We start from the raw sequence: 27,133 nt of genomic DNA on the forward strand, positions 1-27,133 counted from the left end.
GTCACTGTACCAGCAAGACCTGTTTAAAGTTTGACAAACAGGTTCTAGCAGTATGCCAAGTCTATAATTTCCTCATAAAATCTCTAGTAAGTTGCTTCAAATATATTGTTTTTTTCTGAATTACATGCGCTACAGCAAAATACTTGAAATATGCTTACTATATAGACGGAAAAATGTACTCAGTAAAGGGTGTGTAAGCATGAAAATCGTCATGCACATATGCCATCTTGAAATTATTTAAAATATAAATTTCTTTGCAAGTAATCAACTACACAGTGTCACAATACCATTCAAAGTCACATATAGTATTATTAGGGCATACTTTTACCTATACCTGTAAGGCCGGTTTCACATTTGTGTATCTGTTTGATCCGCATATATCCGCATGCGTCTTGCGTACTTATCTTTAACATGGTTTATGCAGGGTCATGCGTTTGCATCAGTTCGAATGCGGATGCGTACGCACGCGTCATTTCGCAGTGTGGTCAGGCGAACGGAACATGTTGCATTTTTTGAGGCATCAATTATGCGCAGTGATCCGAATGCGCATATCTCATAGTTGTGTAGCACAGAAGCTTTTTAAACATAACTTCAACAGAATTTTAACTTCACAGGAGTAGGAGTAGCAGTCACTGGCAATTCCTGGGTAACATAGTTCACATAGAAATTCCACTTACTCCCATTGCTAGGGTATCAGACTGCAAGGTCTGTTGGCAGCTCCAAGGCCGTTTCGAAAAACTCTTTGCTTTAGGTGTCATCTCCTACAGTCATAGACTAAATACCCAAGATGTTGTCACAGCTCTGTCTTATTGCAGTCACTGGCTGAGACCTTTTAACTAGCTAAACAGTCGCGCAATGCCTTGATTGGCAATGCTGCTTCCCAACGCACAGGGGCAGACTGGCAGAGGGACAGGTACCAGTAACAGATTAGGGCCAGCGGTGCTTTAGTGGCGTTGTACCTTTAAATGATAATTTTCATAAATTTGTGACAGGCATGGCACATTTTGCAGATTGTGATGTGGCCATAGTTGATTTAAAAGCAAGATACAGAGGCACTGGGAAATCCAGTGGGAGGCAGCCTGAAATGGTTACTAGATTGTTTAACAGACTGTCTGGCCAGTCTTATAGTGGTACTCTAGCTGCTGCCGCATCAAAATCTGTTGGGCATTCACATGCTGAAGCATGCTGTATGCATTTGAAGACAAGCCTTTTTCTACCAGCTGGAAAGGAGTGTAGGACGGATAGGTTTGTCGGGGCTACATACAGGAAACTGAGAAGCGATGTACTACAGGAGGTGGTGTTTACAAGGGGCTTGTATACAGTGGGTACAGAAAGTATTCAGACCCCTTTTTAAATTATTCGCTCTTTTCTTTCATTGCAGCTCTTTGGTAAATTCAAAAAAGTTCATTTTTTTTCTCATTAATGTACACTCTACACCTCATCTTGACTAAAAAAAAACCCCTAAAAAGTAGACATTTTTGCAAATTTATTAAAAAAGAAAAACTGAAATATTACATGGTCATAAGAATTCAGACCCTTTGCTCAGTATTGAGTAGAAGCACCCTTTTGAGCTAGTACAGCCACGAGTCTTCTTGGGAATGATTCAACAAGTTTTTCACACCTAAATTTAGGGATCCTCTGCCATTCTTCCTTGTAGATCCTCTCCAGTTCCATCAGGTTGGATGGTGAACGTTGGTGGACATCCATTTTCAGGTCTCTCCAGAGATGCTCAATTGGGTTTAGGTCAGGGCTCTGGCTGGGCCAGTCAAGAATGGTCACAGAGTAGTTCTGAAGCCACTCCTTTGTTATTTTAGCTGTGTGCTTAGGGTCATTGCCTTGTTGGAAGGTGAACCTTCAGCCAAGTCTGAGCTACAGAGCATTCTGGAAGAGGTTTTCATCCAGGATATCTCTGTACTTGGCCACATTCATGTTTCCGTCAATTGCAACCAGTCTTCTTGTTCCTGCAGCTGAAAAACACCCCATAGCATGATGCTGCCACCACCATGTTTCACTGTTGGGATTGTATTGGGTAGGTGATGAGCAGTAAATTAGCACAACAAAGTCCAGAATACATATGGGACTGGCACTTCAAATCAACAATAGAAACACCATTCTGATGATTGTAATCAGGAGAATGTTTAAAAATCCAATATTTATTAATAATCAAACTAAAAAAGCAGAAAATGTCTCATCATGAGAGAAGCCACTAAGAGTCAGTTAACATGAATATTAATGACCAGGTATATAAGTCTGTTAGCAAGAAACATAACATACATCTAAATGAAACTACCTAGCCCAAAGAATCCCCTATTGCTACATATGCATTAAAGCCTTAACAGTGAAGTGGGAAAGATTCTTGCAGTCAAAGAGTATATATGACAGTCAAATAGCTACCTGGACATAAGACAAGTGGCGACTCCCCACCCCAATGATGGCGTTGGCTGTGCCGCAGTATGTTGTTCCCAAATGCCACTACTTTTCCAGTCGGGCCATCCCTGCGCAATGCCATCAGTGGCAATATCCACATAATCACTGATACGTGGACCAGTAAGCATGGCCAGGGACATTACATCTCCCTAACTACCCAGTGGCTAAATGTAGTGGCAGAATGTGATCTAGCTTATGTCCTACCACCACCTAGTATTGCTGTATGCTTACCTGTCCAGATTGCCTCCTCCTCCTACTTTGCTTCCTTCGCTACCTCTTCATTGGGTCACAGGAAGACTTGCACCACCAACTTGACCACAACCGGGGGAAACAATAGCAGGCTGTTCCTTATCTCTCCTGCTTGGGGGACCAATCCCACAATGCGCAACACGCAGAAGCTGTGGACTGGGATCAAGCAGCAGACAGATGAGTGGTTGGTGCTGCTGGACCTCAAGCCCTTCCTGGTAATGTGCGATAACGGGATAAATCTTGTAGCAATTCTGGGCCTAGACAGTTTGATGAGCATCTGTTGCCTGGCTGATGTGCTAAACTTGGTGATGCACAGCTTCCTGAAAAACTACCCACACATATCCGAGCTGCTACTGAAAATGCGGGCAGTGAGTGTGCACATTTGTCGTTCTCACCCTGCTGCTCGCCTGTCTGTGCTGCAGCATCACTTCAGATTTCCCACTCACCTGTTGATATGAGACGTACCATCAAAGTGGAAATCCACATTGCATATGCTGGAGAGACTGTGTGAGCAGTAGCTTGCAATAATGGATTTTTAGCTGCAGCATGGATGGCTGAGTCACTCTACAGAACAACACCATTTCATCACCAATTACTGGGTCTCCATGTGAAACGTGTGTGTCATGTTGCGTTGCTTCGAATATTCCACCAATATGGCCAGTGCTGCTGACGCCATCATCTACATTACTATACCACTTATATGCCTGCTGGAAAAAAAAATTCAGACCATGATGGATGAAGTAGTGCCACAGGAGGAAGTGGAGCAGGAGGAGGAGCAGAGTCAGTTCATACCATTATCAAGCCTGTCATCCACACAAAGCTTGGAGGGTGGGTTAATGTCCTAAAATTGGCCAGGTATCCAACTTTACAACCAGGGGTCAATTTGGGGATGAGGATGATGATGAGAATGAGGAGAAGGAGGCAGGGGAAGAGGAACAACTATGTTCTCAGCAAGGTGGTACTCAAATCAGCTCACAGGCATCATTGGAGCATGGCTTGGGGGATACAAAGCACCCAGATGATATACCTGACACCGATGACAGATTCTTATTGTCTCTGGGCAGCCAGGCACACATGAACCAATACATGCTGCAGTGCCTGCGCAATGACCACCGAGTTGCCCGTATTGTTACCAGTGCAGATTACTGGGTGGCCACCCTGCTGGATCCCCCCTATATGGACAATGTACCAACATTACCGTCAGTGGAGATGGATCACAAAATGCGTAAATATCTATCTAACATGCTGCTCCTGTCCCAAACGCTACACGTCATCTACACATTTCCTGGCTGCCGACTGTACTTGACAGTGCTAGACAGTACTAATGATTCTGGAAAATGTACTCTCTTGAGGGTACAAAAACATGAAACAGCTCTCAAAATGGGCTGTTTTTTTGGAAAGGTTTAATGACAACAAGCCCTAGCATCTTCACTTTGAAAACAGTACTTATGTTTTGTCTCCAGAAATTTTTTTTTCGTGGACATCGTAATAAAAAGCCTGTGTTGACTATTCATTTTGTGATGAGCAAACCAGTTGCTGAGCCCCCAAAACGGTTAACTTTTCAATCTTAGTTGAAAAGCAATATATCCCTAATGTTCAAAACAGTAAAACGGTTTTCTCTACCTAGTTAAAGGCATAATTTTTGGACAGTTTGTGAAAAACTATCCATTTTTCATTTAGCAAATTGCTAAGCTCTTGATTGTTCCCGAAGAGGTATAATTTTTCCAACAAACTGTATAAATGCTACAGCTTCTTCGATTTGCACCACTTGTGTATAAATATCAGCAAGGCAGACATTTATATCATATAACTAGTCTACAAAACTTAAAACTTATGTGTGGGGTAAATTAGGCTGCGGGTTAACATCGGTTACCATTCTTTGTTCTGTAGCCAGATAGGTTGATGTCACGTGGAAATTAAAAAGGCGGTGTTTGCAAAATGGGTTTAATAGACTCCAAAGGGAACTCAGAGTGTTATATACATATTTTGCAGGCAATTAAGAGGCTTTATAGTTTTGCAACCCACGCAGCAAATTGAATTATTTGGGAACATTCGTCTAACTCGGCAAATTCGAATTTCAACACTCAACACTTCTCAACCAGATATAATCTGCCGAAATTTACACTGCCTAAATTCATATTATTTACACGCATCATATACATTATTACAATGTTGCACGTAACATTTTCTCTTCTTAAAAGATGGAAGATAACTTTGAAACTTGAGAAGAGGGTACTATGGAATGAACTCTTGATGGCAGTGGTATTCATTGGCATAATACATCTATGGTAATCTTTGCAGGGTGTAGTATTTCCTTCTTTGCCAGCATCTGGAGCTCATTTTAATGGAATCCCTCTTAGCATCTGGCATGTTTTAACACTGGGTGCCTTGTTATGACATGGTAAATTGTTCTACTAGGGTCGTAGCTCGGTCTTCCATCAAACCACAAAACTGTTTGCTTTTGTTTGCGAAGGGTGTAACCTGAATCCTTCCTGTGTGGAGATGTTTTAACAGTTAAACGAAAGAAGCTAAGGTAAAGAATTATCAGGTGCTGACTGCCAGCCACAGGTTAAGCACATGGAAGAAACTATGTGAAAATAAATAGTTTATTTTAGGAAAGGAAGATAGCATTTGTAGCAGTACAGAATATGATGCAACATCAGCTTCATTCTAGTATACTGTAATTTGTGTAAATTAAGGGGTGGAAGTAGACTCTGGGACTTGTTTGAAATAAGGCTCAGGGTTTTATTGCCTTAGCAAAAATACTTTGTAAGCCTTTGGTTACACAGCATTTTACTACACAAGATGTCCCAAGTAGTAAAAGGTTAGACTTGCAGCCACTTTAAACGTTTATACAGTTAAGTCCATATATATTTGGACAGAGACAACATTTTTCTAATTTTGGTTATAGACATTTCCACAATGAATTTAAAACAAAACAATTCAGATGCAGTTGAAGTTCAGACTTTCAGCTTTCATTTGAGGGTATCCACATTAAAATTGGATGAAGGGTTTAGGAGTTTCAGCTCCTTAACATGTGCCACCCTGTTTTTAAAGGGACCAAAAGTAATTGGACAGATTAAATAATTTTAAATAAAATGTTCATTTCTAGTACTTGGTTGAAAACCCTTTGTTGGCAATGACTGCCTGAAGTCTTGAACTCATGGACATCACCAGACGCTGTGTTTCCTCCTTTTTGATGCTCTGCCAGGCCTTCACTGCGGTGGTTTTCAGTTGCTGTTTGTTTGTGGCCTTTCTGTGTGAAGTTTAGTCTTTAACAAGTGAAATGCATGCTCAATTGGGTTGAGATCAGGTGACTGACTTGGCCATTCCAGAATATTCCACTTCTTTGCATTAATAAACTCCTGGGTTGCTTTGGCTTTATGTTTTGGGTCATTGTCCATCTGTAGTATGAAATGACGACCAATCAGTTTGGCTGCATTTGGCTGGATCTGAGCACACAGTATGTCTCTGAATACCTCAGAATTCATTCGGCTGCTTCTGTCCTGTGTCACATCATCAATAAACACTAGTGACCCAGTGCCACTGGCAGCCATGCATGCCCAAGCCATCACACTGCCTCCGCCGTGTTTTACAGATGATGTGGTATGCTTTGGATCATGAGCTGCACCACGCCTTCGCCATACCTTTCTCTTTTCATCATTCTGGTAGAGGTTGATCTTGGTTTCATCTGTCCAAAGAATGTTCTTCCAGAACTGTGCTGGCATTTTTAGATGTTTTTTTTTAGCAAAGTCCAGTCCAGCCTTTTTATTCTTGATGCTTATGAGTGGCTTGCACCGTACAGTGAACCCTCTGTATTTACTTTCATGCAGTCTTCAATTTATGGTAGATTTGGATATTGATACGCCGACCTCCTGGAGAGTGTTGTTCACTTGGTTGGCTGTCGTGAAGGGGTTTCTCTTCACCATGGAGATTATTCTGCGATCATCCACCAATGTTGTCTTCCGTGGGCGCCCAGGTCTTTTTGCACTAATGAGTTCACCAGTGCTTTCTTTCTTTCTCAGGATGTACCAAACTGTAGATTTTGCCTCTCCTAATATTGTAGCAATTTCTCGGATGTTTTTTTTCTCTTTTCGCAGCTTAAGGATGGCTTGTTTCACATGCATGGAGAGCTCCTTTGACCGCATGTTTACTTCACAGCAAAACCTTCCAAATGCAAGCACCACACCTCAAATCAACTCCAGGCCTTTTATCTGCTTAATTGAGAATGACATAACGAAGGGATTGCCCACACCTGTCCATGAAATAGCCTTGGAGTCAATTGTCCAATTACTTTTGGTCCCTTTAAAAACAGGGTGGCACATGTTAAGGAGCTGAAACTCCTAAACCCTTCAACCAATTTTAATGTGGATACCCTCAAATGAAAGCTGAAAGTCTGAACTTCAACTGCATCTGAATTGTTTTTTTAAAATTCATTGTGGTAATGTCTATAACCAAAATTAGAAAAATGTTGTCTCTGTCCAAATATATATATGAACTTAACTGTAGTTAAGAAACAAAATCTTGTGTTTATATAAGAATGCCTTGTATGATTTTACTTGTATGATATGAAAGAAAATTTATAAATTGAGGAACTTAATGTGACTACGATGATGTTTTACCAATTTATTTTTTGACCATTGTAAATATAGGTAAATCCAGCTGCTGTATCAGTGCAATTAATCAATTTCCAGTGGCCACCAATTTGTATTTCTTGTTTAAATCATTATTGGTTTTATATTACTCAATTGTTCTCAGTTTTCTAAATTAAATGGTGGAGTTTAAGTACATTGTGGGAGAAAAAATTATCAAATAGATTAAAAGTACAAGTAGAGGAATTATATGTATTATTATTTGTTTTGCACTTTACAGACATAATCAGTATCCTCATTGGGGCTCACAATCCAAATTCCTTATCAGTATGTCTTTGGAGTGCGAGAGGAAAACAGTGAACCTGGATGAAACCCACACAAACACGGGGAGAACATACAAACCCCTTGCAGATGTCCTTAGTGTGATGTGAACCCAGGACCCCAGCTCTGCAAGGCTGCAGTGCTAACCACTGAGACACCGTGCTGCCCATGATCAAATAGAATTAAGTAAAGAATCAGAGAATGATAAGACTAATGTTATGTTAGATTTCAATTAACGACTTTTAAGAAATTGAACATTATGAAATAAATGTGTAATGAAAGATATAGTTAAAATGATAGAACCTTACCAGAGACTAGTTCTCCTCTACCATAATTCATAAATTGACAGAGTGCATGATCCACACCAAGATAACTACGAATGTTTGACCTGTGCCAAAATATAAGGTATCAGAATAACATATGGAATATAGAAATGCTGGTAAATAGATCAAGAATAAACCCACAAAATAAAGCCAAAGCGCCACAAACAAATAAGAAATATATAGGGCATAATTCCTTTTAGTGTTTTCCCAGTTTTTTGCTTGAAACACCTTCAAATGTCACCTAAATGTTGTGCAACTTGAAGTTGTGCAAAAATGTGCACTTTTTGGTGTTTTTTACACCAGTCCCAGCCAGGTTTGCTAAATTGTACAGATGGGATAAGGTATTGCTAAGCCGCCCATTTAATTAATCAAATTTTATGCAACTTTTTTGGCATAGATTTCAGTCGAAATATACTTCAGCCTTAAAATGTGCCTTATTGATTAAGTGGCGTAGGCATCTTAATGAATTATGCCGCAGCAAGTGGAGGACTTTGTGGATAGGTTTGGACTATCATGCATTTGCATTAAATACCTACCTATATACCACCAATCCATTTAATTATCTTGGGGTTTTATCATTCCATTGTATTAGTGTTACTATTTTTATAGGGTTTGGATAGATTTATGTGTGATAAGTTTGCAGCATGGAATCATTAGTGTTCATACGAGGGGCGTTTCATTAAAGATTTCTCCTGACCCACTTCTATTTATCACAGGATGCTGAAACAACACATGTATAATGATATGAGTCTCTATAGGTTACGAGCCAATTTGCAACTGGGAACTGATAACAATCTTGATTTTACAGGTGCTGAAGTTGTGTGAGGTTTGATAATGGACCCAGTGGAATACAGAGCAATCATCAAGTTCCTTTACTTGAAAGGCCGCTCACCAAAGGAGATGTTCGATGATATGAAAAAGGTTTATGGTGATGATTCCCCGTCATATGATGTAGTCAAGAACTGGCATCGTCAATTCAAATGTGGTCCGACTTCAGTGCAAAACAGCTCCAATTCCAAGGCTACTCCACTCTGCTATTGATGAACACACCATCCAGCAAGTGGAGGTCGCCATTTTGCAAAAGCGGCAAAAAGTCCAAAATGTCAAGATTAGTGTGGGGTCCGTGGAAAAAAATCATCCAAGACCATCTTCACATGCATAAGGTATCCACTTGCTGCTCACATCTTTCCAGAAGCAGGAACAAGTCGAATGCTCTCAGGCTCTATTGACTATGTGCCATGGAAACCAGGAGGACTGTTTCAACAAACTGATCACACAAGATGAAAGCTGAGTCCATCACTATGATCCTGAGACTAAAGTCCAGTTGATGCAATGGAAGCATCATGACTCATCGCCTCCAAAGAAGGCATGTGCCCAACCCAAGACAGGCAAGGTCATGTTCACAGTATTTTGGGACCAGCATGGAGTAGCATTGATTGATTTCCTAGCAAAGGTACCATGATCACTGGGGCATACTATGCTTCACTGCTGCGGAAATTGCATGAGGCCATCAAAACCGAGAGACGTGGCACCCTCACCAAAGGTGTCCGCCTACTGCAAGACAATGCGCCAATTCACAACTCACATGTTGCCCAAATGTAAGCATGCTCCTCTGGATTTGATATTCTACCGCATACCCCTTATTCACTCAAACTTGCACCATCGGACTTCCACCTCTTTCCAACAATTAAGTTATTATTGAAGGGCAAGCATTTTCCAGATGATGAGACTCTGATTTCCAAAGTCACAATGTGGCTTTTTGAGCAACCTGTCGACTTGATGGGTGAAGTGTGTGTCCCTAGGTGGCACCTATGTAGAGAAGGACTAATAACTGTGCCAAGTTTCATTGCTCTCAGTCCACAGGAAGCGGGTGAGGGGAAATCTTTAATGAAAGCCCCTCGTAGCTATGCATCATTTTGTGCACATGGCCCTTTGCCTACATTATGAACTATGTTTCTGCTATGAAAAATTCTTGATTTATACATATGGCACTTTGCTTAATTGGCACCTTATTTACATTTAATTTATTTCTGCTCCCTGTATGTACAGCCCCATTTGCTGCATTGCTAATATTTTTTCTGTGTGATACTTGAATATTACGTTCCTTTTTATTTTTAAAGAAATTATTATATATTTTTTCATTTTTATGTTATGATTTGGCTGTATTTGCAGAGTTTATTCCATTCTACTAGATACAATCTTTCAAATATCCAAATTTTTTTTTTTGCTATTTTGAGTCTGAAATCCTTGATTTTCTTTATAGTATCAACTAAACTAAGGACTTCTAACTTCTAAGGACATAGCAAATACGCACTTAAGGATGATGCACACCTGTACATGACATAGCGCATAAGAACTTTAATGACAAAGGACATAGGCACTCTAAGAAAATAACACACAGGTGCTTTAATGCCATAGCACATAGAAACTCCAAAGATGTAGAACATAGATGCTCTAAGGACATAGCATATATGCACTTGAAGAAGCACTCCTATTAAAATGTTTATCCTCTTACTATATTGCAGTCATCATATTATATAGCACTGTGTACTTACAATTGCTCATTTTGGCTTTCTACCCAGTTAATTCTTCTCTTTTCTCTGCTCCATGTAGAAACAGGAAGTCTCTTTTCCCTGCATAAATCATTCTCCTCATCAACTTCTGACCCAGCTGCTCCTCCTCCCCCTGCCAGGAACTTTTGCAGTGACTTATGCCTCATACAGGGAAAATTGACCTCCTGTTTTTTCATAGAGGTTAGAAGAATTCAATTGGTCAGTTATTAATCACAACATATCATGCTATCGTGATATCATAGACCTAATGGAAAGGAGAAGAATTAGCTGGGTAGAAAGGCAAAATGAGCAATTGTAAGTACAAAGTGTTATATAATAAGATGTTGTTTACAATATATTAAGAGAAAAAAGATTACTTTTCTTTCAAGAGCAATGTTTATTATTCTAAATATTTTTTTCTATAAATGGTGGTATTAGATATAATTTACAATAAAAAGTTTCACCAGAGATAAACTTCCACTTTTATAAACATTATCCCCAACAATACTTATACAAAACTAGTAAACTATCCCATTCATTGTATTGCTATGTCAAGGAAAGGACAAGCACAAGTTTTAATTGGTCTGTTTTTATAATAACTAAAGTGATTCATAAAAATGATTAACGACAAAAGATATAGGCATGTCACAGAAAGTGCTCTTTAAGGGTGTATCTCCATTTACTATATACAAATGTTCTACTTTGTAATCCTTACTTTTATTTGACAAAGTTTGTACGATATTGACTTTCGTATATGCATGGCATCATTTTTATTTATCGGTCTGTGTTCTCTACAGTTCTCGGCCCTTGGCAGACTCTGGTATATCAACAGGGAGAAAATAAACATTTGATCATTGTGGTATGTAAATGTATTACAACAATATTTAGAGTTTTTATTTTATATTATGATGATTACGTTGTATAGTGTTCAGCATAAATGAGTACTCCCCCTTTGAAAAATATTTTAATATCTCACTCAACACAAGAACAATTTCCAAAATGTTGACAAGACTTCAGTTTCATAGAATTTTTTTAATGAACTGCAGCCTTTCCACAAGCTTTAGTAGACTGGCGAAACCCAAACAGGAAACTTGACGTCCAGTAAAAAGTCCGTGTTCGGGGTTAGTTACTGGACACCAGGTGTTTTTAGGGTTTGCTATTACCTACTTATAAGTATACAATTTTGGAGGTTGAACTGCTGTGATATCTTTCATTATAACTGCGTGACAAGTGCTGACATCAGTAACTGTGACATGCATTTCGGTAACCAGCTGTGGAGAACTTTGGTCCATGCAATTTCATTACGCAGGCAGTTTTGGTGACTGAGACGATGACCCCTTTTCAAGAAACTTAAAGCTAAATAATTCTTAGATGGGCATTGTGAGTTTTATAGAAAGTAACAATTTATATTATAAGAGATGACTAGCTGCTCAATGAATTAAATAAAATCCCTGGACTTCTACTTTTAAGGGAACCTAGGTGCCCACCATTTTTTTGAATGTGTGAACCAACACCACCACCTTTCTGAATGCCTAAGCTGCATTAATTAAATGTGTCGATCATCCCCTAAGTCCCCATGCTTCCGGGAAATGTCATTCAGGCTACCTGTCAACTAAATTAATTTGCTGCAATTATATTTCTCAGACACATGCGCAGTTATATTTTGTGCTCTTCCCACAGTAGGGCAGAGCAAAGTGCTCCTAGCTAATGCACAGGCGCAAGATCTCTTTCGGTTATGTGGATGAAGCTAGACGCCTCATCGACATCAATGAAAACCGGAGGACGGTTCTTGAGGGCAAAGAGGTGGCACAGATGATGAAAACAGAACAAAGGCATTACATACAGCATGGGGAAATAAAAAGTTATTTTGGTGGAATGCAGGGGGAATTAGGGGATGATGGACACATTTAAGCAGTACAGGCGCTCAGAAATGTGGTGGCATTGGTTCACACGCTAAAAACCTGGTGACAGATTCTCTTTAGTGTTCATTTTCAATGCCATCACTGGTTAAACTTTTTTCTCCCACATCCCTGTTAATAAATAATGGTGTTATATGCAGCTATTATGATGTAGCAACTTTTTATTTGTTTAGTTTTAACACCAAAGTGATTCCTTTAGTCAACCACGGGTGAGAGAGAACTCCTTCACTATCCAGGATATAGGAGGAGGCTCCGTGCCGGCAGTGAATGTGAGAATGTACACATATTGAAGCCATTGGAGTCCTGATTTTATAGGGCGTTACATAACTTTAATTTGTAAAACTTGGATGTGGAAAACTCATAGCTGCTCACCATGAAAATAGATTGATGAAAAGCACAGACTAGCTGAGTCTGCATATACAGTAGCAGAGTATGTATAAGAGTGCAGCTGTCTCGCTGCGGCCTTGGTGTCTGAGCAGAGCAATGCTCACATATGAAGATACCAGATGGTATAGAGTCAGTGGGAATCCCTGCTATAGATTTTACACTGGGACCCAGGAGCTCCATGCTTCACCAGATATACTTAAACACCAACCTCCTAATATTATCCGCTTCCCATTCATTATGATAGTGGGTGTTTGGCGCATGCTCAGGAGCTGAGCCTGCACCACACAAGGCAGGAGCCGTATGTCTTATACAACTAGTACCTGCCTCTAACAGCAACAATTAGAGATTAGAGCTAGTTCTAATTGCTGCTGTTCAACTACTTAAATGCCCCTGTCAATCTCTGCAGCCATATGGTAAATTCAAAAAAGTTCATTTTTTTCTCATTAATGTTCACTGTTATGATTTTCCCAATGGCAGGGAAATCAAAATAACAACGGACTAGCTCTCGGGTGATGGGAACTAAAGTGACCGTGACCTGAACCTGACACGACACTGGAAGTAGCCGGGGAGTGTTTCCTACGATGCCCTAGACACCACGCGCCAGCCGGAGATCTAACTACCCCTATCAGAGGAATATACAGGCCTGCCTTACCTCCAGAGATGAACCCCAAAAGGAGATAGCAGCCCCCCACAGATATTGACGGTGAGTCAAGAGGAAAAGACATACGTAGGATGAACAGCAGATTTAGCACAGTGAGGTCCGCTTACTAGATAGCAGAAGTACAGGAAAGAGTCACTTCACGGTCAACTTCAAAACACTACTCAAAAACACCATCCTGAAATTACTTTAAAACTCCAGTGACAACTCATGCCACTGGAGTGGCAATTTCAGTCCACGAGAGCTTCCAGCTACAGAGAGTCACATTGCAAATAGCTGGACAAAAATAGCAATAACTAGAAACAAAATTCAACTTAGCTGAACAGGATCTTGAGGCAGGAGAATGCAACAGAATGCTACTGATACATTGTTGGCCGGCATCGGACCAGCAGCCAAGCAGCCTTAAATAGGAAACTCCCCTAATGGGTGTCAACAGGTGATCAAGGATAGAAGAAGGCAAATAAGTGGCACTACCATAAAACACCACCGGGGGAGCCCACAAACAGAATTCACAACAGTACCCCCCCCTTAAGGAGGGGGCACCGAACCCTCACCAGAACCACCAGGGCGATCTGGATGAGCACTATGAAATGCACGAACCAAATCAGGAGCATGAACATCAGATGCTGTCACCCAAGAATTATCCTCCTGACCATAGCCTTTCCACTTAACCAGATACTGAAGTTTCCGTCTGGAAACACGGGAGTCCAAGATCTTTTCCACCACATACTCCAACTCACCCTCAACCAGCACAGGAGCAGGAGGATCAGCAGACGGAACAACCGGCACCTCATACCTCCGCAACAATGACCGATGAAAAACATTATGAATAGTAAAAGATGCTGGGAGGTCCAAACGAAAGGACACAGGATTGAGAACCTCCAGAATCCTATAAGGGCCGATAAACCGAGGCTTAAACTTAGGAGACGAGACCTTCATAGGAACAAATCGAGAAGACAACCAAACCAGGTCCCCAACACAAAGACGAGGACCGACACGCCGATGACGATTAGTGAACTGTTGAGTCTTCTCCTGGGACAACTTCAGATTGTCCACAACCTGTCCCCAAATCCGATGCATTCTATCAACCACAGCATCTACTCCAGGACAATCCGAAGACTCCAATTGACCGGACGAAAAGCGAGGGTGAAACCCCGAATTACAAAAAAATGGAGAAACCAAAGTGGCAGAACTGGCCCGATTGTTAAGGGCAAACTCTGCCAATGGCAAAAAATCAAGCCAATCGTCCTGATCAGTGGACACAAAACACCTCAAGTAAGTCTCCAAGGTCTGATTAGTACGCTCAGTCTGGCCATTAGTCTGAGGATGGAATGCAGACGAAAAAGACAAGTCGATGCCCATCCTGGCACAGAACGCCCGCCAAAATCTAGACACAAACTGAGTACCCCTGTCAGACACTATATTCTCAGGAATACCATGCAAACGCACAACATTCTGAAAAAATAGAGGGACCAGCTCAGAGGAGGAGGGCAATTTGGGCAAAGGTACCAAGTGAACCATCTTGGAAAAACGGTCACACACCACCCAGATGACGGACATCCTACGAGAAACAGGAAGGTCAGAAATAAAGTCCATAGAGATGTGCGTCCAAGGCCTCTTAGGAATAGGCAAGGGCAACAACAACCCGCTGGCCCGGGAACAGCAGGGCTTAGCCCGAGCACAAACATCACAAGACTGCACAAAAATACGTACATCTCGAGACAAGGAAGGCCACCAGAAGGACCTAGACACCAGATCCCTGGTGCCAAAAATTCCAGGATGACCTGCCAACGCGGAAGAGTGAACCTCCGAAATAACTCTACTGGTCCAGTCATCAGGGACAAACAGTCTACCAGGCGGACAGCGATCAGGCCTATCCACCTGAAACTCCTGCAAAGAGCGCCGCAGGTCTGGGGAGACAGCTGACAATATCACCCCATCCTTCAGGATGCCAGTAGGTTCGGAATCACCAGGCGAGTCAGGCTCAAAACTCCTAGAGAGGGCATCCGCCCTCACATTCTTAGACCCAGGCAGATATGAAACCACAAAGTTAAATCGAGAGAAAAACAACGACCAGCGCGCCTGTCTAGGATTCAGACGCCTGGCTGACTCAAGATAAATTAGATTTTTGTGGTCAGTCAAGACCACCACCTGGTGTCTAGCACCCTCAAGCCAATGACGCCACTCCTCAAATGCCCACTTCATGGCCAAGAGCTCCCGATTTCCAACATCATAATTTCGCTCAGCGGGCGAAAACTTTCGAGAGAAAAACGCACATGGTCTCATCACTGAGCAGTCAGGACCTTTCTGCGACAAAACTGCACCTGCTCCGATCTCGGAAGCATCTACTTCAACCTGGAACGGGAGCGAAACATCAGGCTGGCGCAACACAGGAGCAGAAGAAAAGCGGCGCTTAAGCTCCCGAAAGGCCTCCACAGCCGCAGAGGACCAATTAGCAACATCAGCACCCTTCTTGGTCAAATCAGTCAAAGGTTTAGCAATGGCAGAAAAACCCGCTATGAATCGGCGATAGAAATTAGCAAATCCCAAGAATTTCTGAAGACTCTTTAGAGAAGTAGGTTGTATCCAATCACAAATAGCCTGAACCTTAACAGGGTCCATCTCCATAGATGAAGGGGAAAAAATATATCCCAAAAAGGAAATTCTCTGAACCCCAAAAATACACTTTGAGCCCTTCACAAATAGAGAATTAGCTCGTAAAACCTGAAAAACTCTCCTGACCTGTTGAACATGAGATTCCCAGTCCTCCGAAAAAATCAAAATATCATCCAAATACACAATCATAAATTTATCCAGATATTCACGGAAAATATCGTGCATAAAGGACTGAAAAACGGAAGGGGCATTCGCGAGACCGAAAGGCATTACCAAATACTCAAAATGGCCTTCAGGCGTATTAAATGCGGTCTTCCACTCATCCCCCTGCTTAATCCGCACCAAATTATACGCACCACGTAGATCGATCTTAGTGAACCACTTCGCCCCCTTTATGCGAGCAAAAAGATCAGTCAGTAAAGGTAACGGGTACTGGTATTTAACTGTAATCTTATTCAGAAGTCAATAGTCGATACAAGGTCTCAATGAACCATCCTTTTTACCCACAGAGAAAAACCCTGCCCCCAGTGGAGACAAAGAGGGGCGAATATGACCCTTTTCCAAAGATTCTCTGATATACTCCCGCATAGCAGTATGTTCAGGTACAGACAAATTAAACAAGCGACCCTTAGGAAATTTACTACCGGGAATCAACTCAATAGCGCAGTCACACTCTCTGTGAGGGGGGAGAGAATCAGTTTTAGGCTCCTGAAAGACATCATAAAAATCTGACAGAAATGCTGGGATCTCAGAGGGAGTAGATGAAGAAATGGGAACCAAAGGTGCATCCCCATGAATCCCCCGACATCCCCAGCTCAGCACAGACATTGATCTCCAGTCCAAGACTGGATTATGAATTTGTAACCATGGTAATCCAAGTACTAATACGTCATGTAGATTATATAACACAAGGAAACGAATAATCTCCTGATGGTCTGGGGAAAGATGCATAGTCACTTGTGTCCAATATTGTGGTTTATTGCTAGCCAAAGGTGTAGAATCAATACCCTTTAAGGGAATAGAAACCTCCAGAGGCTCTAAATCAAACCCACAACGCTTGGCAAAGGACCAATCCATGAGACTCAGAGCGGCGCCAGAATCCACATAAGCATCCACAGTAACAGATGATAAAGTACAAATCAATGTCACGGACAAAAGAAATTTAGACTGCAAGGTACCCATAGAAAAAGATTTATCAACCTTTTTATCAACCTTCTTTATGCGTTTAGAGCATGCTGATATAACATGAGCTGGATCTCCACAATAGAAGCACAACCCATTTTTGCGCCTGTAATTCTGTCGTTCGCCTCTAGACAATACACTATCGCATTGCATATGCTCTGGTGCCTTTTCAGAGGTCACCGCCAAATGATGCACAGGTTTTTGCTCAGAAGATACCGCCATATGGTGCACAGGTTTTTGCTCAGAAGATACCGCCATATGGTGCACAGGTTTTTGCTCAAAAGATACCGCCATATGGTGCACAGATTTGCGCTCCCGTAAACGCCGATCAATCTGGATAGCCAATTTCATGGCATCATTCAGACCTGTAGGCACAGGGAACCCCACCATGACATCCTTCACGGCATCAGAGAGACCTTCTCTGAAATTAGCTGCTAGAGCGCACTCATTCCATTTAGTAAGCACCGACCATTTACGAAATTTTTGGCAGTATATCTCAGCTTCATCTTGCCCTTGGGAAAGAGCTATCAAGGCTTTCTCAGCCAAAATCTCTAAATTAGGTTCTTCATAAAGCAACCCCAAAGCCAGAAAAAACGCATCTACATTTAATAACGCAGGATCCCCTGGCGACAATGCAAATGCCCAACTTTGTGGGTCACCCCGCAATAGAGAAATAACAATTTTAACCTGTTGCGCAGGATCACCAGCAGAGTGAGATTTCAGAGACAAAAACAATTTACAATTCTCTCTGAAATTCAAAAAACGGGATCTGTCTCCGGTAAAAAATTCAGGCATAGGGATCTTAGGTTCAGACATTGGAGCACGTATAACAAAATCTTGTAAGTTCTGGACCTTTGTAGCCAGGTTATTCAGACCTGCAACCAAACTCTGTGGATCCATGATTCAAACAGGTGTAACCAAAGCCATTCAGAGATTAAGAGGAGAGGAAAAAAAAAAGGCTGAAGACTGCAGTTTAAGCAAGGAGTACAAATAAGCACTAAGGTGCACTTTCCAAACACAGAAGGAAAAAAAAACCTTTTCATATCCTTTCCTGCTTTAGTGCATAGTTTTAACACATGCTGGGCCGGCCAAACTGTTATGATTTTCCCAATGGCAGGGAAATCAAAATAACAACGGACTAGCTCTCGGGTGATGGGAACTAAAGTGACCGTGACCTGAACCTGACACGACACTGGAAGTAGCCGGGGAGTGTTTCCTACGATGCCCTAGACACCACGCGCCAGCCGGAGATCTAACTACCCCTATCAGAGGAATATACAGGCCTGCCTTACCTCCAGAGATGAACCCCAAAAGGAGATAGCAGCCCCCCACAGATATTGACGGTGAGTCAAGAGGAAAAGACATACGTAGGATGAACAGCAGATTTAGCACAGTGAGGTCCGCTTACTAGATAGCAGAAGTACAGGAAAGAGTCACTTCACGGTCAACTTCAAAACACTACTCAAAAACACCATCCTGAAATTACTTTAAAACTCCAGTGACAACTCATGCCACTGGAGTGGCAATTTCAGTCCACGAGAGCTTCCAGCTACAGAGAGTCACATTGCAAATAGCTGGACAAAAATAGCAATAACTAGAAACAAAATTCAACTTAGCTGAACAGGATCTTGAGGCAGGAGAATGCAACAGAATGCTACTGATACATTGTTGGCCGGCATCGGACCAGCAGCCAAGCAGCCTTAAATAGGAAACTCCCCTAATGGGTGTCAACAGGTGATCAAGGATAGAAGAAGGCAAATAAGTGGCACTACCATAAAACACCACCGGGGGAGCCCACAAACAGAATTCACAACAGTTCACTCTGCATTCCATCTTGACTGAAAATAACAGAAATGTAGATATTCTTGCAAACTTTAAAAAAAAGAAAAACTAAAATATCACATGGTCATAAGTATTCAGAACCTTTGCTCAGTATTGAGTAGAAGCAACCTTTTGAGCTAGTAGAGCCATGAGACATCTTGGGAATGATGCAACAAGTTTTCCACACCTGCATTTGGGGATCTGTTGTGGATTCTGTTCTCGGGCTCCCTCCTGTGGTCATAAGTGGTACTTTGTGAGTTCTTTTCATGGGCTCCCTCTGGTGGCTTTGAGTGTTACGGCTGGTCTGTAGCTGGACCCCAGCTGCCTCGTTTTCTGCTAGGCTTGCTGCCTATTTAACTCCATCTGGACCTTTACTTGTTGCCTGCTGTCGTTGTATTCAGTACTGGTTCAGATCTCTCTGGGACTTCCCTTGTGACCTGTCTCCTCGTGGAGAAGCTAAGTTCATACTAGTCCATTTTTGCTCTTTGCTTTTTGAAAATGTTTCTCAGTATATGATGAGTTCAGTCCAGCTTGCTTATATGCTATTTGATTGCTAGCTGGAAGCTCTGGGGTGCGGAGTTGCGCCCCTCACATCGTGAGTCGGTGTGGGGGTCTTTTTGTATTCTCTGCGTGGATAATTTTTGTAGTATTTTATACTGACCGCACAGATTCCTTGCTATCTTCTGACTATTTAGTTACTAGCGGGCCTCATTTGCTAAAACCTATTTTCATTTCTATGTTTGTGTTTTCCCCTTAACTCACCGTTATTATTTGTGGGGGCTGCCTACTCTTTGGGGAAAATTTCTCTGAGGCAAGTGAGGCTTTGTTTCTCTCTAGGGGTAGCTAGTTTCTCAGGCTGTGAAGAGGCGTCTAGGCCGAGTCAAGTACGCTCCACGGCTGCCTATAGTGTGTGTTTGATAGGATCAGGATTGCGGTCAGTAAAGTTCCCACATTCCCAGAGCTTGTCCTTATTTTGGTTTACTTATCAGGTCAGTTCATGTGTTCCTAACCACCAGAACCATAACAGTACAGCAGGCCCGTAAAGTGTTAATGCATCGCAAAAGAGGGATAAGAGAAGCTCTGAGGTTTTTTTTTCCTCTGCAGTGTGTTTAGCCTCTCTCCTCCCCTTAATCTCTGGGTGGTTCAGGACTCAGCTGCAGATATGGACATTCAAGGTCTGTCCTCTTGTGTGGATCAGCTCGCTACAAGGATACAAAGCATTCAGGATTATGTAATTCACAGTCCTATGTCTGAACCTAAAATACCAATTCCTGAGCTGTTCTCTGGAGATAGATCTAGGTTTTTGAATTTCAAAAATAATTGCAAATTGTTTCTTTCTCTGAGACCTCGTTCCTCTGGTGACCCTGCTCAGCAAGTCAAAATTATTATTTCTTTGTTACGTGGTGACCCTCAGGATTGGGCATTCTCCCTGGCGCCAGGAGATCCTGCATTGCTAAATGTGGATGCGTTTTTTCTGGCACTTGGATTGCTTTATGAGGAACCTAATCTAGTGGACCAGGCAGAAAAGATTTTGCTGGCTCTCTCTCAGGGTCAGGATGAAGCAGAGGTTTACTGTCAGAAGTTTAGGAAGTGGTCTGTGCTCACTCAATGGAATGAGTGTGCCCTGGCAGCGATTTTCAGAAAGGGTCTTTCTGAAGCCCTTAAGGATGTTATGGTGGGGTTCCCCACGCCTGCGGGTCTGAATGAGTCAATGTCTTTGGCCATTCAGATTGATCGGCGTTTGCGGGAGCGCAAACCTGTGCACCATCTGGCGGTGTTTTCTGAACAGAAGCCTGAGTCTATGCAATGTGACAGGATTCTGACCAGAATTGAACGGCAAAATCACAGACGTCAGAATGGGTTGTGCTTTTACTGTGGTGACTCCGCTCATGTTATCTCTGACTGTTCTAAGCGCACAAAAAGGTTCGCTAAGTCTGTCACCATAGGTACTGTACAGCCTAAATTCATTTTGTCTGTTACTTTGATTTGCTCTCTGTCATCCTACTCTGTTATGGCTTTTGTGGATTCAGGCACTGCCCTGAATTTGATGGATTTGTCATTTGCCAGGCGCTGTGGTTTTATCTTGGAGCCATTGCAATTCCCTATTCCATTAAAGGGAATTGATGCTACGCCATTGGCCAAGAATAAGCCTCAGTACTGGACTCAAGTAACTATGTGCATGACTCCTGCACATCATGAGGTTATTCGCTTTCTGGTGTTACATAATTTGCATGATGTTGTCGTGTTGGGTCTGCCATGGCTGCAGGTTCATAATCCAGTCCTGGATTGGAAAGCAATGTCTGTGTCAAGTTGGGGTTGTCAAGGGGTACATGGCGATGTCCCTTTGGTGTCAATTGCTTCTTCTACTCCTTCTGAAGTCCATGAATTTTTGTCGGATTACCAGGATGTATTTGATGAGCCCAAATCCAGTGCCCTACCTCCTCATAGGGATTGTGATTGTGCTATAAATTTGATTCCTGGTAGTAAGTTCCCTAAGGGTCGACTTTTTAATTTATCTGTACCAGAACATACCGCTATGCGGACTTATATAAAGGAGTCTTTGGAGAAAGGGCATATTCGTCCGTCCTCGTCACCTTTGGGTGCAGGGTTCTTTTTTGTGGCCAAGAAGGATGGTTCTCTGAGACCCTGTATAGATTATCGCCTTCTAAATAAAATCACGGTCAAATTTCAGTACCCTTTGCCTCTGCTGTCCGATCTGTTTGCTCGGATTAGGGTGGCTAGTTGGTTCACCAAGATAGATCTTCGAGGAGCTTATAATCTTGTGCGTATAAAGCAGGGCGATGAATGGAAAACAGCATTTAATACGCCCGAAGGTCATTTTGAGTACTTGGTGATGCCTTTTGGGCTTTCTAATGCCCCTTCCGTGTTTCAGTCCTTCATGCACGACATCTTCCGAGAGTATCTGGATAGATTTATGATTGTGTACCTGGATGATATTTTGGTCTTTTCTGATGATTGGGAGTCTCATGTGAAGCAGGTCAGGATGGTGTTTCAGGTCCTGCGTGCCAATGCCTTGTTTGTGAAGGGCTCTAAATGTCTCTTTGGAGTCCAGAAGGTTTCCTTTTTGGGCTTTATTTTTTCCCCTTCTACTATCGAGATGGATCCAGTTAAAGTCCAGGCCATTTATGACTGGACTCAACCTACATCAGTGAAGAGTCTTCAGAAGTTCTTGGGCTTTGCTAATTTTTACCGTCGCTTCATCACTAATTTTTCTAGTGTGGTTAAGCCTTTGACGGATTTGACTAGAAAGGGTGCTGATGTGACGAATTGCTCTTCTGCGGCCGTTGAGGCCTTTCAGGAGCTGAAACGTCAGTTTTCTTCGGCTCCTGTCTTGTGTCAGCCTGATGTCTCTCTTCCCTTTCAGGTTGAGGTTGATGCTTCTGAGATTGGAGCAGGGGCTGTCTTGTCACAGAGAAGCTCTGATGGCTCGGTGATGAGACCATGTGCTTTCATTTCTAGAAAGTTTTCGCCTGCCGAGCGGAATTATGATGTTGGTAATCGGGAGTTGTTGGCAATGAAGTGGGCATTTGAGGAGTGGCGACATTGGCTTGAGGGAGCCAAGCATCGCGTGGTGGTCTTGACGGATCACAAGAATTTGATTTATCTCGAGTCTGCCAAGCGGTTAAATCCTAGACAAGCTCGATGGTCGCTGTTTTTCTCCCGTTTTGATTTCGTGGTTTCGTACCTTCCGGGCTCAAAGAATGTGAAGGCTGATGCCCTTTCTTGGAGTTTTGTGCCTGACTCTCCAGGAGTTTCTGAACCGGCTGGTATCCTCAGAGAGGGGGTGATCTTGTCTGCCATCTCCCCTGATTTGCGGTGGGTGCTGCAGGAATTTCAGGCCGATAGACCTGACCGTTGTCCACCGGAGAGACTGTTTGTCCCGGATAGATGGACCAGTAGAGTTATTTCCGAGGTTCATTCTTCGGTGTTAGCGGGTCATCCTGGGATTTTTGGTACCAGGGATTTGGTGGCTAGGTCCTTTTGGTGGCCTTCTTTGTCGCGGGATATGCGTTCCTTTGTGCAGTCCTGTGGGATTTGTGCTTGGGCCAAGCCTTGCTGTTCTCGTGCCAGTGGATTGCTTTTGCCTTTGCCTGTCCCGAAGAGGCCTTGGACACATATTTCCATGGATTTTATTTCGGATCTTCCAGTCTCTCAGAGGATGTCTGTCATCTGGGTGGTTTGTGATCGTTTTTCTAAAATGGTCCATTTGGTGCCCTTGCCTAAGTTACCCTCCTCCTCTGATTTGGTTCCGCTGTTTTTTCAGAATGTGGTTCGTTTGCATAGTATTCCAGAGAACATTGTGTCTGACAGAGGGTCCCAGTTTGTGTCCAGATTTTGGCGGTCCTTTTGTGCTAAGATGGGCATTGATTTGTCTTTTTCTTCGGCCTTCCATCCTCAGACGAATGGCCAAACCGAACGAACTAATCAGACCCTGGAAACTTATCTGAGATGTTTTGCTTCTGCTGATCAGGATGATTGGGTGAATTTTTTGCCATTGGCTGAGTTCGCCCTCAATAATCGGGCTAGTTCTGCTACTTTGGTTTCACCTTTTTTTTGTAATTCTGGTTTTCATCCTCGTTTTTCCTCAGGTCAGGTTGAGCCTTCTGACTGTCCTGGGGTGGATTCTGTGGTGGATAGGTTGCAGCAGATTTGGAACCACGTGGTGGACAATTTGACGTTGTCACAGGAGAAGGCTCAGCGCTTTGCTAATCGCCGTCGCTGTGTGGGTCCCCGACTTCGTGTGGGGGATTTGGTGTGGTTGTCATCTCGTTATGTTCCTATGAAGGTTTCCTCTCCTAAGTTCAAACCTCGTTTCATTGGTCCTTATAAGATTTCAGAAATCCTCAATCCTGTGTCATTTCGTTTGGACCTCCCAGCATCTTTTACCATTCATAATGTGTTCCATAGGTCATTGTTGCGGAGGTATGTGGTGCCTGTGGTTCCTTCTGTTGATCCTCCTGCTCCGGTGTTGGTCAAGGGAGAATTGGAGTATGTGGTGGAGAAGATCTTGGATTCTCGTGTTTCAAGACGGAAGCTTCAGTATTTGGTTAAATGGAAGGGCTATGGTCAGGAGGATAATTCCTGGGTGGTTGCCTCTGATGTCCATGCTGCCGATTTGGTTCGTGCCTTTCATTTGGCTCGTCCTGATCGGCCTGGGGGCTCTGGTGAGGGTTCGGTGACCCCTCCTCAAGGGGGGGGTACTGTTGTGGATTCCGTTCTCGGGCTCCCTCCTGTGGTCATGAGTGGTACTTTGTGAGTTCTGTTCATGGGCTCCCTCTGGTGGCTTTGAGTGTTACGGCTGGTCTGTAGCTGGACCCCAGCTGCCTCGTTTTCTGCTAGGCTTGCTGCCTATTTAACTCCATCTGGACCTTTACTTGTTGCCTGCTGTCGTTGTATTCAGTACTGGTTCAGATCTCTCTGGGACTTCCCTTGTGACCTGTCTCCTCGTGGAGAAGCTAAGCTCATACTAGACCATTTTTGCTCTTTGCTTTTTGAAAATGTTTCTCAGTATATGATGAGTTCAGTCCAGCTTGCTTATATGCTATTTGATTGCTAGCTGGAAGCTCTGGGGTGCGGAGTTGCGCCCCTCACATCGTGAGTCGGTGTGGGGGTCTTTTTGTATTCTCTGCGTGGATAATTTTTGTAGTATTTTATACTGACCGCACAGATTCCTTGCTATCTTCTGACTATTTAGTTACTAGCGGGCCTCATTTGCTAAAACCTATTTTCATTTCTATGTTTGTGTTTTCCCCTTAACTCACCGTTATTATTTGTGGGGGCTGCCTACTCTTTGGGGAAAATTTCTCTGAGGCAAGTGAGGCTTTGTTTCTCTCTAGGGGTAGCTAGTTTCTCAGGCTGTGAAGAGGCGTCTAGGACGAGTCAGGTATGCTCCACGGCTGCCTATAGTGTGTGTTTGATAGGATCAGGATTGCGGTCAGTAAAGTTCCCACATTCCCAGAGCTTGTCCTTATTTTGGTTTACTTATCAGGTCAGTTCATGTGTTCCTAACCACCAGAACCATAACAGGGATCCTTTGCCATTCTTCCTTGCAGATCCTCTCCAGTTCCATCAGGTTGGATGGTGAATGTTGGTGGACATCCATTTTCAGGTCTCTCCACAGATGCTCAATTGGGTTTAGGGCAGGGCTCTGGCTGGGCCAGTCAAGAATGGTCACAGAGTTGTTCTGAAGCTACTCCTTTGTTATTTTAGCTGTGTGCTTAGGGTCATTGTCTTGTTGGAAGGTGAACCTTCACCCAAGTCTGAGGTCCAGAGCGTTCCGGAAGAAGTTTTCATCCAGGACATCTCTGTACTTGGCCGCATTCATGTCTCCTTCAATTGCAACCAGTCGTCCTGTTCCTGCAGCTGAAAAACACCCCCATAGCATGATGCTGCAACCACCATGTTTCACTGTTGGGATTGTATTGGGCAGGTGATGAGCAGTGCCTGGTTTTCTCCACACATACCACTTAGAATTATCACCAAAATGGTCTATCTTCATCTCATCAGATCAGAAAATCTTATTTCTCATAGTCTGAGAGTCCTTCACGTGTTTTTTTTTTAGCAAACTCTATGCGGGCTTTCATATGTCTGGCACTGGGGAAAGGCTTCCGTTGGGCCACTCTGCCATAATGGCCCAATTGGTGGAGGACTGTAGTGATAGTTGACTTTGTGGAACTTTCTCCCATCTCCCTACTGCATCTCTGGAACTCAGCCACAGTGATCTTGTGGTTCTTCTTTACTTCTCCCACCAAGGCTCTTCTCCCATGATTGCTCAGTTTGGCTGAGTGGTCAGGTCTAGGAAGACTTCTGGTGGTCCCAAATGTCTTCCACTTAAGGATTACCGAGGCCACTGTGTACTTAGGAACCTTGAGCATTGCAGAAATTATTTCGTAGTCTTGGCCAGATGTGTGCCTTGCCACAATTATGTCTCTGAGCTCCTTGGCCAGTTCCTTTCCTCATTGGGTCTGACATGCACTGTGAGCTGTGAGGTCTTATATAGACAGGTGTGTGCCTTTCCAAATCAAGTTCTATCAGTTTAATTAAACACAGCTGTACTCCAATGAAGGAGTAGAACCATCTCAAGGAGGATCACAAGGAAATGGACAGCATGTGACTTAAATATCAGTGTCTGAGAAAAGGGTCTGAATACTTTATGACCATGTGATATTTCAGTTTTTCTTTTTTAATAAATTTGCAAAAAATTCTACGTTTCAGTTTTTTTTCAGTCAAGATGGGGTGCAGAGTGTACATTAATGAGAAAAAAAATGAACTTTTTTGAATTTACCAAATGGCTGCAATGAAACAAAGAGTGAAAAATTTAGAGAGGTCTGAATACTTTCCGTACCCACTGTATATATATGTGTCACTGACTTCTATATATCTATGTATTCTATGTATATATATCTATTTTATCTATTCTATTCTAACATGTCAGTGTGATTTTATTGTATGTGGCACATGAATTGCCGGCTTTTCAAAGGACACCAGTGCGCAAATATCGGACAGCACTCGCAACATGGTCCGAGTGCTGTGCGATTTTTTTTCTTATACCCATAGGCTTTGCATTGGCAAGTTTAGGCCGAGTCTCGGTGACAATCGCTATAGATACAAGATAGTAAATCCAGCACTCAACTTAAGTATATTTTGCAGCAAGGTTTCTTGTAGTATGAACAAAAAGACGTTTAGGTCTGTGGTGACTTTCATCAGTTACATAATGTTCAATAGCAGAAGTTGACCGAAAATAGGTAGTGCCGCATATATGAGGCAAGTTTATGGCTTCTAGTGCATTGCAGATCGCTATAGGAGAGAGTGAATGATGGTAGTACCTGGAGCAAATGTGCTCCCTGATGCGGAGTCCACCGCTCGTCTCAGATGATGAAGGTCACCGCAGACCGAAACGTCTTTTTGTTCCTACTACAATAAACCTTGCTGCAAAATATACTTAAGTTGAGTTCTGGGTTTACTATCTTGTATCTATATGGTTTGGGAACCTAACCCTAGCACCTCCCTTTTTTTTCGTAGTTGTGCTCACGCTGTCTTTTCTATTGATGACAATCGCAGCATG

At 42.7% G+C, this 27,133-nt stretch overlaps 1 long non-coding RNA gene across 2 annotated transcripts in view; it reads right to left on the reverse strand.

Annotated features, from left to right (window-relative positions):
- The window catches only part of LOC143786028 (uncharacterized), a 213,503-nt gene that overhangs the window by 46,691 nt on the left and 139,679 nt on the right, over window positions 1–27,133 (reverse strand). Inside the window, exons 2-4 of one of the 2 annotated variants that reach the window (XR_013218211.1) lie at window positions 11,180–11,281; window positions 7,898–7,977; window positions 5,013–5,168 (exon numbers count right to left, since the gene is read on the reverse strand). This is a non-coding gene — a long non-coding RNA (uncharacterized LOC143786028). Of the gene's footprint in view, window positions 1–5,012; window positions 5,169–7,897; window positions 7,978–11,179; window positions 11,282–27,133 lie in introns of those variants that run through there. The other variant, XR_013218210.1, reaches the window with a different exon arrangement.

Source organism: Ranitomeya variabilis, chromosome 7 (genome assembly GCF_051348905.1).
Source record: "Ranitomeya variabilis isolate aRanVar5 chromosome 7, aRanVar5.hap1, whole genome shotgun sequence".
Taxonomy (NCBI): Eukaryota; Metazoa; Chordata; class Amphibia; order Anura; family Dendrobatidae; genus Ranitomeya; species Ranitomeya variabilis.